A 15,090-nucleotide genomic window follows, 5' to 3' on the forward strand; every position below is an offset into this window, starting at 1 on the left:
AGATGACCAAAGCCCACTTTAGGTAAAGTTGGAAGGAAGAACGTTAAGTGGAAAGGTATTATGGTTCTAACGGTCATATGGGGAGAGGATACTTATTGTCAATGGTTGGGCAGGTGAGAGCTGGTGAGGAAAGCAGAGTTCTCTTCCCAGTCGAGCCCTGAGTGCTCTGTGCTCTGCTCCCTGAACATGCCTGTGTCTTCCTCTCTTAGCCCCCAGTGCCCAGTCCTGAAATCTACACCCTCTTAAAGCTCCAGCTCAAATTTCACCAGCAGGAAGCCACGTCACCTGCCTATGACTTTTGATGGCATTTTGTCTGCTCCTTGGTGACACCTGAACTGTGGTCATTTGTACCCTCTCTGCTTACCACTCCTTGAAAGCAAGCGTTATTTCTTTCTTACTCAATCACTGTACCCACAGTAGGTGCTTGCAAAATTTGCTAAAGTAAACCAGCAGGAAGATAAGACGAGAATGGAAAGAAACATCTGTTGTTTTGAAAACTTCACCATGGAGAGGGACCTTTGAAACCAGGGCTGTAAGAACCTCGTGACCTATCGATTTCCCTCACTGAATCTCTGTGACCTCTACCCCCACGCCGTATTTCCTGGCAATCATAAGAAAGCCCGGAAGATAAGCTAACCATTTAAAGTAAAAAACGGGAGTGTGCCGCGTGCCTGTGCGAGGGGCTGATGCCAACACCACTTGGCACCAGCAGCTCTTGGGCTCTGTCAGCCACTGTGACCCGGGAGGTTTCCAGCAGGGGCCAACACTCGAGTTCCCAGCAGGTTTCTGGAATTGCAGCATGCTCAGCTGGAAGGAGTCTCAGCGATTGTGGTAGGCAAAATAATGCCCCCCCCCAAAGACGTTCACATCCTAATTTCCAGAACCTGTGAATAAATTAGGTTACGTCGAATGGGGGAGTCAAGGTTGCAGATGGAATTAAGGTCCTGGAGATGGGGAGATTCTCCTGGATTATCTGGGTGGGCCCAGTGTAATCACCGAAGTCCTTGTAAATGAAAGAGGGAGGTCAGAGTGATTTTCATGTGAGAACTTGACCTGCTGTTGCCGGCTCTGAAGATGGATGAAGGGGCTACAAGCCAAGGAATGCAGGCGGCCTCTAGAAGTTGGAAAAGGTAAGAAAACAGACTCTCCCCTAGAGCCTCCAGAAAGAACGTGCCCTTTTTTAGCCCCATAAGACCCATTTTGAATTTCTCACCTTCAGAAGTGTAAGATAATAAATTCATGTTGTATTAAGCCCATAAGTTTGTGGTACTGTGTTATAGTCGCCCTAGGAAACGAATACAGAGATCATCTACCCCTTCAGATGCGGAAACTGAAGCCCAGGCAGATTAAGATGTCTTTTGCCTGAGGGTACACAGCTAAGCAGCAGAGTGTACGCACATGGCTGGGTATATGGCTCCAGGTTGAGCAGGCTTTACGCTACAATGCATTCCCTTCTTGGGCACAGTCACAAGGCCCCTGGTTCTCAGTGGAGGAGGAGCACACATCCTTAGTGGCCCATCTGCAAACTGTCCTTACCGTAAGTCTAGCCACAGTCACAGAGTGACTGGACATGGGAGCTGGAAGAAGCCTTTGAGAGCAGTGGCCAGCACCTCCTTTACCAGTGAGGATTCTGGTGCCTTAGAGAGGTCCAGCATCTTGCCAAGGGGTCACAGGGAGATAACAGTAAGCTAGAAGGCGGCGGCTCCTGGTAATTTGTTCCCAACTTGCACATGCTGGTTAGAAGCTGAGCTTTTAGTCAACTTGATGGGGTGGCCTAACGCCCCCTCCTCCCAGGACTTAAAGAGCTCCAGCCACGGGACACTTGCAGCCTCTGGTTTTTCTGGCCTGGCAGGCTCACTGGGCAGGCCTGAGTTCTACACCTTTAAGAAGTTCTGCTTTCCGAAAAACTACCTTTTGACTGCCAAGCATTGTATCCTGACTCCTGGAGCTGACCTAGAACAATCCCAGCCATGTATACCCACCATTTATCAGCTCTTATAGTACAGAGATTCTCACCGACCCTCTGAGAACCCGTCTCCTCGACCACTATCATCATCTGTCTACAACGAAGACAAAGTCCCCCTTGGCTTAAGTTTCAGGCCCCCTCTGACATACAATCATTGACCCACAAGTAACTGTGATAGGCAGCTGAGAGCCAGCAGCAGTGCCTATAGCACCTTTCTGGTGCTACCAAGAGCTTGCAGGAAACACACTTTAAATGAAGGCTGTTGGCACAGCAGCGGATGGAAATTCATCAAAAGGCCCCTATTGGTATGTGCTGATTTGCTGGGGTAAGAGCCTGTATAATGTCACTGATGCTCTGGTGACTCTAATAGGGTCTTTCTTCTGCTGGGAAGTCCAGGAAGTGATGCTGAAGAGCTGATGTGATTACACCTTTTTGCTCAGCTGAAATCTCTTTGTTAAGCTTCTTCGAGAATCAAGCAAGTCAAACTGTGGTAACCTGGCAGAATTTTTTATTCATCAAGACCTGAATTCAGGATTTTCTTTTCTTTTGGTAGCAAAGTATACAGATGCTTAAAAGCATACCTAAAAATTGACCATCTGAAGGGACTTCTGCTTCCAGGAAAATGGAACAGATACATTTTTTCCTTAGTCTTCCCACTAAATACAACTAAAAATGCTGGACATTAAGTATAAGACAATCATAAGAAGACTGAGAGGTGGAGAGAAGAAAGCAGACCAGCTAAGGATAGTACAAAAAAGGCAAGCTACAGACCAATATCCATTATGAATATAGACATAAAAAACCTTAACAAAATCCTTAGCAAATATAATTCAGGAATACATAAATAGAATTACATACCATGACCAAATGGATTTATTCCAGGGATGCCAGGCTGGTTCAGGCTAGCCCTTGTGGCCTAGTGGTTAAAATTCAGCACTCTCACCACTGTGGCCTGGGTTTATTTCCTGGTCAGGGAACCAAACCACCCATCTGTCAGTTTTCATACTGTGGCAGCTGCATGTTGCTGTGATCCTGAAAGCTATGCCACCGGTATTTCACATACCAGTGGGGTTACCCACAGTGGATGGGTTTCAGTGGCGCTTCCAGGCTGAGGCAGACTAGGAAGAAGGACCTGGCCACCCACTTCTGAAAAAAAAATTGACCATGAAAACCCCGTGAAAAGCAGCAGAGCATTGTCTGATATAGCACTGGAAGGTGAGAGGATGGCGCAAAAAGACCGCGCAGGGCTCCACTCTGCTGTACACAGGGGCACTAGGAGTTGGAATCGACTTGATAGCACTAACAACAAAACAGGCTGGTTCAGTAGTCAAAAATCAATCAACGTACTCCACCATATTAATAGGCTACAGTAAAAAAATCATATGATCACAACAATTGATGTAGAAAAAGCATATGAAAAATCCAACATCTAATCATGATAAAAATACTCAGCAAACTAGGAATAGAAGGGGACTTAATTTGTCAAAGAGCATCTACAAAAAACTCTACAGCTAGCATTATGCTTAATGGGAAAAGACTGAAGGTCTTCTCCCTATGACTGGGAATAAGGTAAGGACGTCTGCTTTCACCACTCTTGTATAACACAGTGCTGGAAGTTCTAGCCAGTGTAACAAGGCAAGAAAATGAAATAAAAGGCATACAGATCAAAAAGAGAATAAAACGGTCCCTATTTGCAGACTATTTAAATAGAAAATCCCAAGGGAGCTAAAAAAAACCCTCCTGGAACTAATAAGTGCACTCAACAAGGTCTCAGGATATAAGATGAGCATACAAAATCAACTTATTCCTATATGCCAGCAATGAATTAGTGGACACCAAAAATTTAAAAATAATACCATTTACAATTGTTCAAGAAAAATGAAATACTTAAGTGTAAATCTAACAGAACATATATAGGACTTGCAAGCTGAAAGCTACAAAATGCGAATAAAAGAAATCAAAGAAGATCTAAATAAATGGAGAGGCACACCATGTTCACGGATTAGAAGATTCAATATAGTAAAGATTTCATTTGTCCCCAAACTAATATATAGGTTTAATGCAATTCCTATCAAAACCCCAGCAAGATTTTTTGTAGATACAGATGAGATTATACATATATTACACTATAGTTTTGCAAGGTGTTACCATTTGGAGAAACTGAGTCAAGGGTTCAACAGGATCTCTCTGTATTGTTTCTTACAGCTGCATGTGAACCTACAATTATCTCAAAAGGTTTAACTAAAATACAAAAACTGCTCTTTGACGCATCTACTCCAAGAATGAAGATCACTCTCAGCAATCAGACTGTCGACTTTCCAGAAAAAGTTGACATCACTCTCAAAGGACACACACTTATTGAGAAGGGCCCCAGAGGAACCTTGTAGAGGGACTTCAATCTCATCAATATAGAACTCAGTCTCCTTGGAAAGAAAACGAAAAGGCTCTGGGTTGACAAATAGTGGGGAAATAGAAAGGACTGGCTACCAGTCACACTATCTGTAGTCATGTACAGAACACGATCGAGAGTGTTACGCTGGGCTTCCATTACAAGATGAGGTCTGTGTATGCTCACTTCCTCATCAGTTGTTATTCAGGAGAACAGGTCTTCTGTTGAAATCTGAAATTTCTTGGGCAGAAAATACATGCCCTGGGTTTGGATGAGGCCAGGCATTGCTTGTTCTGTATCTCAAGCCCAGAAAGATGAGTTCATTCTTGAAGGAAATGACAATGAACTTGCATCAAATTCAGCTGCTTTGATTCAGCAAGCCATAACAGCTAAAAACAAGGATATCAGAAAACTTTTACATGGTATCTATGTCTCTGAAAAAGGAACAGTTCAGCAGGCTGATAAAGAAGATCTAAGTTGTCCAGCTACAGAAACAACAAGACGCCAGATAATTCCCAAGACTGTTTGTGATATTTTAAAGATGCAATAAAAGCCCTGTATTGATTTGGGAAAAAACAAAGAAAGAAACCAAAACTGACCACCCTTCCCCCACTGTTTTCTTCACATATTGAGAAGAACTAGTAAAGCACAGAAAGAATTAGTAGAGTAGAATCTGATCAACTCTATTCCTTTACTCTGCTTTATAATTCTTTGTAGCACTCATACTAGTATGACATTACATTACATTACATCACATCTAGCTATCTGCCCATCTGTCTGTCCTGTCTGTTTGTCTTGCTTCCCCATTGAAATGGAAGCTCCACATGGGCAGGGCCTCTGCCTTGTTCACACTCTAGCACATTAAATAGGTACTAAAAAAAATTGTTGAATGACTATGAGGGACTCAATCATATGCTTTTTCAGATAGAGTATTTCCAACTTCCCCCAAATCCTTTCTCCTCCTAAGGAGCTGCTCTTCAGTGTGATCCACCAGCAGGACCCTCTCTGACTCCAGTTTTGATGAACTTTCAGTCTTCAGCTCTACTCTAGACCCTTCCTAAGTCCTCATCCTTCTCTACTCATAGCACCAGAACAGCCCCACCCTGGGAAGCTGTTCCCAGGGGTCAATTTCAAACTAGAATGTAGGAACCTCCCTTTGAGGAATGTGGCTTCAGGCAGGATTAACAGTCACTCTGTTTACCTGGTCCATAAAGCAAGAACGTGACTCCTAATCCCAGCCCTGTTTCTTGATTGGATCAATTTGCTGTACCTCTAATTTAATTTGCACACAGATCCTGGGGATGTCTGGAACTAATCTGATAATCTTTAAATTATTATGTTTTCCACGTATGTCTCAGTTGCCAATACCATATAGGGAGACTTGAATGTGAAATAATAACTTTAATTGCCAGTGGCTTCTAATTTCTTACCATATTCTTCATTATTACAGTGCTGGGAATGCACAAGCGTTCAGCATCCTAGGGGACACACCTTCATTGCCACCAGTTGGACAGTAGCTTTAGGGGCCACCTGGGCATTTCCTTCAGTTACACAGAGAACTGCAGGATATTTTATTTTTCTCTTTTATTTAGAGATATATCCCAAGCAACTAGTGCACAGTGGATGCTCAAAAAGTGGTTGTGGGTTGAATGAATAAACCAAAATATTAGGCATCTTTACATTAGAGTATAGTGGCATTTCTGAGCTTAAAAATCTGATGATGAATATCAATAACATGGCATTTACTCAACTAGATCAAGAGTGCGAGTGAAATGTATCAGTTTCTAAATGGTTTGGGGGGGAATTATAAATTAAAATTCTTGCTATTGGAAGAATTCTAGCTTACTACCCTTGCTGCCACAGAAATGACAAATAGACAACATAATTACAGACTGCTGGTAATTAACATACACTTAGCTATAGCAAACATGAAAATTTAAAATGAACAATTATATACTAAAAAAGAGACTGCGAATGATCAACTGGGGGAAAAGGCAGAAATCTATGAATGAGATGGTGTTAAACAGTCAGATGTAATTCACTCCACTTTCCTCCTCCTCAAGAGCTTTTCCAGCCAGGCGCAGTGAACGTTTCCTGTCAAGCCAGCGGAACCAGAGAGCTGAATTGCTATCTCCAAGCAGTCATTCTTCCTAGTTGTAAATAACCAGCCACTTTGTGGGAATCAATTAGGAGGCTCCCATTTCTTCTCTGGGAGTCTTATTTCAGTCCATCCATCTTCCTTTGTTAATTTCATAAGTTGGGTTTAAGGGTCGCAGAGAGAAACATCTATTTTTTTATCCATCAGACTTCTTGGGAGGATGGGGAGGAGAGTTTTTACATCTTTCCCGCTTAGAATTCAAGTAGAATACTTTCAAGTCACTCTCTCTTTTCAAGGCCAGAAAACTGGATGAGAATTATGTACTATGTCTAGCAACAAGGCCTGTAAGAAAATGATAGAGTCACAAGACAAATGAAATTGACGTAGGTGCAAATAAGCTTTTATTGCAAAGATACAGATGGTCTGCAGACCAAATTGCATCCTCTGGAACAGGTTCATGTAGTCAAAGTCCAACATAACATGGCCGCCTCATGAATCAATTGTGTAGTCTTAGCTCATGACCCTACTGTGATTCATCTGATTTACGGTGATGTCAAGAACAGTGATGATCATAACAATGATACTAATACTAGAAGCTATCAATTACTGAAAACCTATCATGCACTAGGTACTTCACTATGTTCCTTCTATTGCTCATGACAACCTTGCAGCATCAGTATTATTGTTCCCATTTTAGAGATGAGGAAACTGAGGTTCAGAGAATGTCACATGGCTCATAAATTCTGCAGCAAACAGGATTTTATCCCAATCAATATCTACAGGACTAGTTGACCCTAAAGGCAATATTGTTGCACGATGGCATATTTTCTCTTTTGTTCATCCAGTAAAAACTGGTCAAGTTCCACTCTTCGAAGTGCAGACATTCCCCTTTTCTAAGTATCAAAAGGCTAAGTTTGAGGCTTGTTAAGGAACTTGGCATGACTCCACCTCAACAACACTGGGGAGGAGTAGAGGGAACAGATAAACCAAGGTAGCCTCTGCAGCTGATGCCGGGCCTTTTCCTGGGTACCCAACCTCTCGGCACACATCCATCAGATCATTCTCCCCAAACTAAAATATTCCTAATCGCAGAACTGAGCAGCACTTGGGTCACTATCACTTTGGAAAATGAAGTACAGTAAGAAAGGCACAATTCAATGGGGGGAAAAAATGAGCAGAGGGCACGAGCAGGAAATATACAGAAAAAGAAATACAAATGGCCTTCAACCTCACTCAATGAAGGAAATAACAACAAAACATCACTTGGCAACAGTGTTTGCAGAATGTCCACCACTAGGGGTTGCTTTAATCCAGTGGTGCACCCAGACAGTGAAATACTCTGAAGCCGGTAAAAAGGAGGACAGCTCTATATGCACCAATATAGAACAATCTCCATGATCAGAATGATGAATGCGGCACGTGTCCGTTTGCATAAACTGCACACACTTGTGTATAAAGGCATTGGCTATCAAATAACACATAAGAAACTGGTCATGGTGGTTACCTCTAGGGAGGGGGATTAGGGAGCTATATTTCTTTGATAAGAGGATGACTTACTTTTCATTATATATCTTTTTGTACAAGGTAAAAAGAGACAGAGAAAGGAACCTGAGTGGTATAGGGCAGGCAGTGACTTGCCTGAGATCTCACGGATGGTCAGTGGTAGGGCTGGACCTGGCTCCCAGGACCCCCGACCCCCAGCCCAGTGCTCTTTCCCCTGCAGCAGCATCTCTATGGACAGTTTGATTTTCTACGCCTCACTCAGTACTTGCCACCGACAATAATCACTCTTGGAGAAATTGCACTGACTTCCCTGGCCCCATGATTTTGTTAGTTAGCACTGACTCTGAGAAGCCTCAATTATCCAATTAGCGCCATCCTCCATTTCACCGACATTGGCTCCTTGAGTGATGAGTAAGGGATGACAGTGGCCGGGCCAGACAGAACTCCATCCCTGTAACACTCTACCCAAAGTGAAACAATCATACTATTTCTCGAAGCCCTACAGCTCGAGGTCCAACCAAAACATTTAGATGGATTTTAGGTTTCAGTCTAGAAAGTTCAAGCCAAGGCTAAGTCCTCATTATGTGTACAAATATTACTCAGTATGTAGACTATTCCCAGGAAATTGTCCACTTCAGGCCAGTGTCTATCAGCTACTTTCCGATTAACTACCTACTGCTTTCTGTACCCACCCATGGAACTGCCACCCAGACCTACTACGGTCGCTGGAGCAGACAGATGTGGGTTCTGCATTTTGGAGTCAGCCAGAACAAGCGACCCAGCTTTCTGGCTGTATGACATCAGGTGATGCATTTACCTTCCAATCTCAGTTTCCTCCTCTGTAAAGTAGAGACATCAGTATCTAAGGAAAGAACCAGAAAGTATGCTGGTTCTGTGGAGTAACTGGAGTAACAGTAACTGGAGAGATTCCTACTACTGATTCCTTTCATCCAGCTGAGCAATAGGCAGTTGACTGGAAATCGTTTTTTGGGATTCCCTTCAGAATCCCACTTTCCTGCCCTCAGAGTGGATGCTCTGGGAAATGGCATTTGGATTCTGGAGAAGAGTGGGCATCATCATTGAAGGCTGGAGGAGGAGGTGGAGTCACTGTCCTTCTCATAAGAAAACACAAATAGGACTCTATTGGGGGGGTCAGGCCCATTCAAAATGAAGCCCCTTCCATCCTCCACAGGGGGAGCCTCTGTTTGCCATGTTTTCACTTCATGACCCTGCTCTCCTGGGACCAGTTGACTGGACCAGGGTGGTCACATGACTTCAATTACTCCAATCAGGATTCCTTCTGGGAATTGGGAACTGAGGCTGAAAGATGGCCAGTCCACCTGGGCTACTCTCTTCCACAGAGGGTATGTGGCTTGAAAGCGACAGATGACACACAGAAAGAAGTAGAGAGAAGGCAGAAGTGCTGCCCACATTCCTGCTAGCCTTCTGGTTCCAAGTTCTGATGACTCCTGGCTACATGCCTGGCCTTGGGATCCCAACGGACCCTCAGTTCTGCCTCTAAGAGGTCTCTCCCCATCTCTACTTCTTTTTAAACTAGTTACTTTCTGTTACTTGCGACCAAAAGAAATCTAAAATATTCCTAACCCCATGTTCGTAGATCCCAATCAGTATTTGAGAACGGCCTGCAGATGGCACTTGCCATTCTGAGACAAAGAATTATTATAAAAATGCTGAATTTATGGCATTACCTTTATTTTGCCTGATTGCATTACTCAAACAGAAAGAGCTATGAATAATAATAATAATAAAGATACTATTAAAGTAAAATATTTGACACTCACAAGATTAAAAGCTGAATACAGTAATCTTCTCATAATCATCGCGGGATATGCAGCACTTAATCAACAATTACACTGGGAAAATGCCTGAGACTTGATGCTTAAGTACCAGGGAAAAACAAAGGAGAAAGTCAGAAAATCAACGCAAGGGAAGAAGGGAGTGTATCCAATCTACATACTGCATGTACTAGTGCAAGAGTTCTACATTTTCCTATCAATGCTATGCATAAAAAATAATAAAAACAATCCAAGAATACACACCCCGAACCAAAACACTCTAGCAAAATAGCTATTTTAAAAAACCACTTAAAGTATTCACACAAAGGTGGCACAGTCCATTAATCAGGGTGCTTGATTTTTTTTTTTAAAAACAGCTCTATTGAGGTATAATTTACACTTTCTTTACATAAGAGGTTTTTCAACCAGTCTTGCCCCCTGATGGGAGAGAGAAGTGGAATGGGCTAAGCAGGAAGCCAGAACCTGCTGGGGCCACAGGTTGGGGTGAGGCCAACTCAGAAAGGAGACAAACCCCGCTTCCGAGGAGGCTGGGGGTTCCCATTCCCGAGGAACCTGCCAGGTGTTGTTGGGAAGCATGTATGCATTTTCATACCTAGAACGTTAAAATAAACATTTTAAAAAGAGCAAAGCCCAGATGCCAGGTCAAAGCATCTCACGACCAAGAGGAAGCATCTGAACGAGCTCGGGAAATGGGTAGCCGTTTACAACACCCACAATCTCTGTTGGCTGTCTCAGCCAGATTCCTACAACATGGGTTTTATTGTCAATGTTCTTTTTAAAGAGCTGATTCTTCATTCAGGATGCATACAACGCAAGCAGCACAAATACCCACACTGTATTATAAATAGCTTCTTTTAAGGAGGGTTGGAAGTATAGCAACATTTTTTAACCTGGATATAGTTTTGACAACCCACGTATGTTCTTTCATAACCTCTACGCATCAGCTCGTTGTGTTATTTTATAAGACTACCTCCTAGATGGCTGCAACGATAGACAATGAAGCCATATTAGGACTTCATGAACACATAATAATGCTGCCCTTTTCTTTTCTGAGAGGGTTTGTTTTCCTTCTGCTATAGACAAATAGAGTAAATCTGACATCACGGAATACAACGGAAGCAGCAAATGATCAATGTCAACCACAATTACAGTGCTTCAAAAAATGACCTCAACAATCCTATTTTTGCCATTTTCCATGACCTATGGAGGTAAGGGAGCTCCACCAAGGGGCACCTGGCAACTCAGAGGGAAGAATCTAAACATAGCTGAGTCTGTATCGCATCCGCCAATGGAACCACGTGAGCACTCTCCCCGGGCTGCATCAGTTCACATAAGGGCTCCCCTAAGCTCTATCTCGCAGGAGAATGAAAACAATAAAAAGCTATATTCGGCCCTGGCTACACAAGAAAATCTCTTTGCACTGATGCTAATAGAGATGCTCAGAGGAAAGAGTTATAACAACCAACCCACAAAACCCAACTCGTGGTCAACTAGTAGAGACGTGCAGTTAATCTTAACACTGGGTATCTAGATATTCTTTTTATACAGAATCAAGGCAAAATCACTATGAGAAGCCAAGCAAAATGAAATCAAGTTTCTGCAAAGGACAAAATATGTTTTTAGACATTAAAAAATTTTAGATTGCTAATAGCCTTTCCTGACCTTAAATTTGACCTTATAATATAAATGCAACCTGAGGCAAGTTCCCAAACTATTCCAGGAGTCTTCAAATATTTTCCCTTGCCTACCCATACCTACAAATGTCATCTACAAGTCCTTCCATTGTATCTTCAGTAAGCAAAGAGACGCAGGAATCTGCCTATGGCCAAGTATGTTCATAGTTCACTTAGCAACTGTCACGAAAACCCTACAAAGTGTGAAGGGTATGAAAAGGCAAAGCTATTAGATTTCTTTTAGGTCTGTTGTCTGATTTCCCATAGGCTCTGGGCATGTGCTAATACGTAAGCTGACATATATATACAAAAAGAAATTTGCCCTTCAGGATAAGACGTGTATAAGAATTTCACTTCAAAGGAGACTCTAAAGAAAAATCACTTGCCTTGTCTTCTTCTAGCTACAAGAATAAAGATTCCCCAGACTTAACTTTCTACTTAAGATTATAGAGAAGGAAACACACAAAAAGTTAAGATCAGGGCATGTGAAAACCCAGTTACCCTTCATACACACACAAAAATGTGTCAAAACAGTTTCCGAAGAGCGCTTTCGGCGTAGACAATCAAATGTTAAGGCTAGAGGGGCCCTTCCAAGTCATCTCAGTCCAACTTCTTGACTTCATTTAGCACCTTGTATGTTCATTTCCTTCAGCTCAGATTAACCGAGCACCTACCACATGCCAAGTACTGTCTTACATACTGGACACGCAGCAATGAACGGAAAAGGAAGTCTCTGATATTTGGGAGCTGATATTCTAGGGGTGTGATGAAAAGATGGAAAATAACAAAGACATACGCTGTCAGGTGGACGGAGGTGCTATGGAATACACAGTAGGCGCTGCTGAATGACTTTTACGGACGAGCAGCCTGAAGCTTCAAGGCGAAAAGCTAGTTTGAAGGCAGCAGCAGAATCAGATAACCTAAGTTTGGGGCTTTTGATGTTTTTATGCAGCAAAAGAATACTAAAACAACAATAAAAATAAGGAAAAATCAAGTATAATGAACACACATCATATTTCTGGAAGCACAGGTGGGCATTGCTCAGAGTTCTTTCCACTTCCATCTTGATGACGCTGCACTGATTTATTAACCAAGAACTGACAATCCTCACCCTGAAGCTTGAAATGTAGAAAAAATGTTTCTGGGCATAAAACACCCCAAGGCGAGAAATGTTTTCTTTGTTTGAAAGCGAGCAACAACACTCACTGTAGGTTTCTCATCTCAAAATTTCCTGGCCTATCAGTGCTTCAAAAAAAGGCATTGGAAGGGAAAAAAGAAAGGTGGAAAGAAAGAGGAGTTTGGTTTCTCCAGTCTCCTTCTCTTTAACTAGATATTTCTTGCTGCATACATTTTTTCCCCCCATTTGGAGCTTCTCAGGCTCAGGGTTATAAACCACTTGTAAAATAAAGTAAAAAAGAAGGCTGTTCCATCCACCATAGCCCTCATCTGGAAAAATGGTTCAGTGAGAAAGAAGAAATTTCCAGGTGAGTGAAAGGGGCATAACAGAATGCTTCAAAATTCACATTTCTCCTCCTTCTCCACAAGAGTGGAGCTTTGTATGTGTGAGCTGAAGTGGCCTGGTTAAACAAACAAACTCCTGAGGACACCAACAGAAAAGGCAACTCCAGGAGACACACTGCAAGCAGCGGGGAGACCAGAACCCCCTCTTGCCCTACCTCCCACCCTGCTGGCTGGAAGCCCACAATGTGCTCTCTCTTGAGTGCTCAGAATCAGAGCTCAAATTCCAGCAGGTCAATGACTTACAAACTTGATTTAATAAATGATCATTTGAGTGGGTGGGTGAGGAGGTGATGGCTAAAGGGAATGGGGTTTTTTCAAGGTGATGAGTATATTCTGAAATTGATTGTGGTGATGGTTTCACAACTCTGTCACTATATTAAAAACCACTGAATTATATGCTTTGTAGGGATGAATTGTAACATATGTGAATTATATCTCAATAAAACTGTTACTCAAAAAAGGTCACCGTTTTCATCAACCCCAAATGTCAATGGTCTTTCTCATTACATCATCCTCATAGTAACGGGCTAAAGCTGAGAACTGCTGTTTACATTTTAATTGTTTTAATCTTTAAGTTAAAAGATATACTTTCCCAAGGCATGATTTCCTCCAGGCCTGGATGTCTGCACTACAGCAGGTCAGAGGCCCATGAGGAACACACCCTAGGGCTGAGGTCCTTTACCCTGAAACAACGGGTTTCATATATTCACACGCACAGCACTCTGACAGCCCCAGTGAAGGGCAATTACAGAGAGAGTGGGCAGAGAACCTTGTCTTAGTTCCCCATCTCCTTTCTCATGTTGTTTTGGGAATGGAGTTGTAGAGATGAAGAAAAGAGAATGCATGACGTGGTTGGAAAAGCTCAAATCTTGATTACTGAGAAAATCAAATTAAATGAATAATAACTCCTCTCTCGTTCATCCCTCCAATTTCGGGGGGTAGAGGAGGGGAACAGACTTTGTTTATTTCCTTCCTTCCTTCTACTCATCAAATATTCATTATCCAATAGGCTGTCTATTCGTCTGTCTGTCCATTCGTCTGTTCATCTGTCCATCCGTCCATCCATCCATCCATCCATCCATCCATCCATCCTCTATCAAGAGTTTCCTGTGTATCACTGTGCAAAAACAGTGATACAAATGAAATAATTTTTATGAACTGCAAAGTACTATACAGAACTTAAGTATGACTACTGTAATAAAATCTGAAGGGTATCCTTTTTCACCTCTTTGCCCCATTCCTACCTGAAAACCAGTCAATGCCTGGGGACTAAGAAAATTTTGATGAGTAAAATGCAAAAACTGGGTTGCTAGTGGAGCTTTCAGGAACCCAGGAGAGCTAAGAGAGGCCAGGGAAGAATTACTAGAAGATGTCAAATTAGATCTTTCTTCTAGGCTCAATAAAACAGACAATTCAATAAGCTTATACTATAGGCTTGAATTATGTTAAGGAGAGAGAAAATGATGTACAGTTCAAGGTCTCTACTCTCCAAGAGTTTACGGTGAACAACCACATCTACCACCTCTACCACCAGCACCCTGGTCAAACTGCCCTCATCCTCATCTTGATTGTGACAATAGCCTCGTAACTGGATTCCACTCTTACACTCCCTGCCACCCCACCCACCAACTCTGTTCTCCACTCTCCAGGGTGATCTTTATAAAAAGCATGTCAGGGGGCCGGCCCAGTGGCATAATGGTTACGTTAGCATGCTCCACTTCGACCTGGGGTTCATGGGTTCAGATCCCGGGCGCGGACTTACACACCACTCATCAAGCCATGCTGTGGCAGCATCCCACATACAAAATAGAGGAAGACTGGCACAGATGTTAGCTCAGCAACAATCTTCCTCAAGCAAAGAGAGGAAGATTGGCAACAGATGTTAGCTCAAGGCCAATCTTCCTCACCAAAAAAAACACAAAGGGAACCAGACTAAGTCTTGCCCCTCCTCAAACGTTCCAATGGCTTTTCATCACAATTAGAATAAAGCCCAGTCTCTACTTCATGATGTGTAATGATCTGGCCTCTGCGCACCACTCCCAATTCCTTCCTACCACCTTTTGTCTTGCTCATCCCTCTCCAGCCACACTGACTTTGCTGTTCCATCAAGCCATGTTTGCTCC

General features: G+C 42.7%; 1 protein-coding gene and 1 pseudogene across 5 annotated transcripts in view; one reads left to right on the forward strand and one right to left on the reverse strand.

Moving 5' to 3' along the window:
• Positions 1-15,090, reverse strand: part of FOXN3 (forkhead box N3) — a 391,966-nt gene that overhangs the window by 71,417 nt on the left and 305,459 nt on the right. The gene's annotated exons all lie outside the window — the stretch shown is intronic.
• Positions 4,249-4,905, forward strand: LOC131421304 (large ribosomal subunit protein uL6-like; annotated as a pseudogene).

This window comes from Diceros bicornis, chromosome 24, assembly GCF_020826845.1.
Source record: "Diceros bicornis minor isolate mBicDic1 chromosome 24, mDicBic1.mat.cur, whole genome shotgun sequence".
NCBI classification, from domain to species: Eukaryota; Metazoa; Chordata; class Mammalia; order Perissodactyla; family Rhinocerotidae; genus Diceros; species Diceros bicornis.